The following is a 4,587-nucleotide window of genomic DNA, read 5'->3' as shown; positions in this document are numbered from 1 at the left end:
ACAGCAATCATTTAAACAAACATGAGGGAAAATTCAAAAGGCAAAGATGAAGTCATGCCTTACCTCAGCACAGCTGCCCACCGCACAAACGACAGCGTGTCACCTTACTTTAAAAAAAAAGAAAAAAGGCGGGAAATTGGGGCCGCGCACGGACAGGGCCCCTCCCTCACACCACATGCGGCTAATTAGTTGGCCATCCAGAGGCACTCAGTCTATTAGTCACCCATTCAGTCAGTCAGTTCTGCCTTTCAACAACAGGGGGCAGTAGAGGTGCACCGTTCCCGGAAGCACTGCAATACCGGGTCGATGCCTGGAGCAGATGGGGCAAGCCCCACTTCCGGCTCCCTGTTCCAAAAATCCGTTTAATATGTGGTCCCCTCCATGGGGGACGTATCAAAATAACCTTTTCATACCAAAACAAAATGTAAATCAGCTCAAATACATGAATAATAAATATTATGCTTGTACTACTTACATTAACACATAATCACAATCTATAAGGCTGAAACATTCCCACACTATGCAAATCATGCCAACGCAGTACAATAAGACTTTCAAAGATAATATTACCCACACACTCACAGAGTGAAACTCTCCGACACAAGAAAAAAAACATAACTGATAACATCGGGCTGATATGGTAATAATTAAAATGTTAACAACTAAAATGATTTTTAACGATTAAAAAACGTCTGTGAGCCCACCAATAAGCGCACAAAACGAACTCTATTAGAATCAATGATCCTTAATGTTACCTGTAAGCTACAGTTGGTTGAAGGCTCATTATCATTACCCCAGTTCCCAATAGCGTAATTCGCGTTTTCTTTTAAAGCAACATTTCATAGCAAACTACTTAAATAAACAGGTCATTGAAAGATCAGAATTTAAGCCTTACCGTTCTATCCCAGGACTCTTCCAAAACTTCTGGCTGTGGCCCTGCACAAGGCAGCATGGGTCACGTGTTCCACAGCAACAATAACACTGGGCTGCCCACAGACGTGCCTGTCTGAAAATCGGCGTAGTGCACTCGGATATCGGCCGATGCGGATACATTAAAAAATGCTAAATATCGGCCCGATATATCGGTCGACCTCTAGTTGATAGACTTGTATTCTTAGCTAAAAACCTTGAGTTAGCAAAGCAAATAAAAAAATATATATTTAAGTTATGTTATGAACCAATCAGGGGGGTTGGTGTTGCAAAGCTGCTGTTTAAATGTGTTCAGCTTTTCTGTTTACAGGAATATGTTCTCTAATCTGTTTAGAAGATTTAATACAAAATATCTAAAAATTTTATTTCATTTTGTTTATTTCATATATTTAGCCATGATTATGATGACCAACACCAACACTGTTTTACTTTGGCACTTTGGCTAAGAAAAGTTGACTTAAAAGATTGTGAACCAAAATGCTTATAAGTTGTTTTATAAAAAATATATTTATTTTAAGTTATATTGTTGTAAATCAATCAGGGGGGTTGGTGTAAAGCTGCTGTTTTATTTAAAAATGTGTTCTGCTTTTGTGTTTACAGAAATGTTCGAATTTTGGAATAAAATATTAAGTAACCTTTTTGTCACTTGTAATGAAGCTTGCTTATTAGTGAAATTATTAATATGTAATTATTGGTAATTATTGACTTTAGCCTGGATTGATGGCTCTCAATATCGCAATATATATCGTTTGGAAAAAAATATCGCAATGTAATTTTTTTCCAATATCGTGCAGCCCTACTCTGCACAAGGGTCGGGCTAAAACGGCATCATACACCTTCCCAAAACACATAAAATCAGTAAGCTTGGGAATGAAATAGGTTAATCGCACAATAAACAGCACAACAGATCAAATAAAATGCTAATAAATGTTAATAATGTTAATATTGATGAATAAGTGCTACAGTGATCAACCAAAACAGTGCTCAATAAAATCTTTACGTGCCATTAAATAAAATCCATACCAAATAAAACACACACACAGAAAAACAAAGCACACTTACCTAAAACCCGAAGTGTCCTCTGTGTGCTTCAGGAAAGTGCATCACGTGAACCCTGTAGGATGGAGTGTCACCACCTAGACGTACCGGGGCAGCTTTCGCCTAGGATCAAGGCAGTTGGATGGATGTCAACTTACCTCTGGGGGTAGGTCGTTTAGATAGATGGCTGCTTCCTTCTGGGGGCTGGGGGTTTGGGTGAATGTCAGCTTACTTCTGTGATCAGGGTCTTTGGGTGGAAGTGAGCTTACCTCTGGGGTCAGGGGGTTGAGTTGAAAGCAGCTTGCCTCTGGGGTTGGAACATTTGGGTGGATGTGATCTTACATGAGGGGCCTGCATTTTTGGGTGGACAGCAGTTTGCCTCTGAGATCGTCTGCAGCCGCCCCCCCCAACTTTCACAGCCAGGACCCCCTCCCTTCCCTAAGGTAGAATAATTCAGACATCCCAGCCTGCAAAAACTCAGTTCAGTGAGGTGCCCCCAACCGCCCGACAAGGAGTGAGATGTAACTCCAACAAACTTGATTTCACAGTTTAATTTCTTCATTAATTTCCTCTAGTCAGCGCACTAAATTATGAAGGTCAATATTATGTATTATTTTGACAATAATATAAGTAGATTATTTTACCATTTATGCAAATTCCTTAATTATATTCCATTGCTACGTTACAAAAGTCTTCAAGGAGTCTTTCATGACAGCACTGGCAACTAACCAAGTGTCTAACTAGTGTAGACCTGAATAATACAGCACATGAAATGACACTTGTTAAACTCACCTCAACATGCATTTTACAGTCGTTTAAACCGTCATGAGCAATGCTGAAATCACTGTTGCTAACAGTACAGCACGCAACACTGTCATTATTTTCATCCTTATTAAACATGGATACACTTTCTGAAGTGAAATGCGTTTTATACTTCTGTTTTTTGGGGCACTCTCCGTCTGTCATGATGCTCCACTGAACCGATAACTTCGGTCCTCGAGAAGTTAAATAGAAGCCCGCCCACATTTAAATCTGATTGGCTTATTTTGCTAAGTAAACCAATCAGGATGCTGTCTGTCTAGCACGGGCTACAGGCACACACGCAGGGATCAACACATATATGCACGTTCTCTCTTTCTCTCTCTCTCTCGCTCATTCCGTCGTACGCGCGGGTCTCTCGAGTGCGCGATGCACACACTACTGTCTCGCATGCATGCTCTTGTTTACTTCCTCTTCTTTCCGGGATATTTTATTCAATTTGCGGGTATCAGGGAGTCGAAATTGTGCAGGGTTATATAAGTACTGTGAAGCTGTCGTTATCCAGTTAAATGTTTAAAAATATGTATTATTTTATCATATTTTATGTATACTTTAAGCTTATTCACAGGTCTCTCCTGCATTCATCTTACCGTCCGTCCATGCCTACTTCAATGTAAAATCAGACAGATTGCTTAACTTGCAGCTGTCCAATTACGCGTACATATTTTATTGCTGCAGATAATTATTAAATTAAGGTAGGTAATACAACGCTGAAGGTTAGATGTATAGTACGATTACATATGTACAACATGTGGTCATTTCAGTCAGACAAACGTTTAAAATGGAAAACCAGCTTTCCGTTTTTACCGGCAATTTCCATAGCACGTCTTAGTCGAAGTACTACACTGCCATCTATTGGACAAGTCAGGTTACTGAATCGTGAAATGTGTCTGTACTAAAATGGATAATATCTTCAGTCATGTTTTCTTTTAGGACCACTACAAGAGGATTATCAGTATGAAGGTTTATCAATAAAAATAATTTATTAAACTAAATATTACAGGGCTCTCCCTGAAAATAAGACGCTCTTAGCTTCCAAAGGCAAGGACACATTCTAGTGATTTTCCAGGAGACTGGACCTAACTAACCTGGGGCCTTATTAAAAAAAACAATCAATCAATTCATGTTGAAGCTCACAAGGTGTGGAGAACAAGAAACACAAGTAAGGGAGAAAGGCAAGGTGCAAAGCATACACAAGCAGTGTAACGACATATCAGTTACAATGTATGATTAAAAATACATCATTTCTCACAGTATGAATAGTGGCCCGTTGCTCCTACTATAGCCTCACGCCTCCAGGGTCATGGGTTCAATCTGCACCCCTGCTGTAATAAACAGTGACATTATTACAGTAACATACTGTTTAAAATAGTACAATACTGTAGAAAAAACTCTTTCTGGGCAATATTTATGAGAACCTTGTCGATAAAATACTGTAATGTACTGTAATTCTGTACATGAACTGGAAAAAAATAAACTGTAGAATTTACTCAGATTGAATGATGTAACAATTTGCACTCACTTTTTTGGGTTGACTTTATACCAATTCTAAGAAACATTTTAAATAAATTAAGCTATAGTCTACCCACTGTCACAGTACTATCCTATAAGATTTACTCAAATCAATATTTCAATATTAATATTAATAAATTTTAATATTAACATTAATTAATATTTCAAATCAATATTTGTACTCACTCGTTTGGGTAAATTGGGATATTACTTTTTATGAGTAAAGTAAACCCAAGTTTAGCAAATAACATACCTAATGTATTTAAAGGGCCCTTTTCAGCATTCAAC

At 38.3% G+C, this 4,587-nt stretch overlaps 1 pseudogene; it reads right to left on the bottom strand.

The window, feature by feature from the left end:
- Positions 1-265: 265 nt before the first annotated feature.
- Positions 266-498, bottom strand: LOC140584041 (U2 spliceosomal RNA; annotated as a pseudogene).
- Between the last annotated feature and the right edge of the window lie 4,089 nt (positions 499-4,587).

The sequence above is a fragment of the Paramormyrops kingsleyae genome, unplaced genomic scaffold, assembly GCF_048594095.1.
Source record: "Paramormyrops kingsleyae isolate MSU_618 unplaced genomic scaffold, PKINGS_0.4 ups29, whole genome shotgun sequence".
In the NCBI taxonomy this organism is placed as follows: Eukaryota; Metazoa; Chordata; class Actinopteri; order Osteoglossiformes; family Mormyridae; genus Paramormyrops; species Paramormyrops kingsleyae.
Note: the sequence above shows the minus strand (reverse complement) of the source record. Positions and strands in the feature narration are given on the sequence as shown.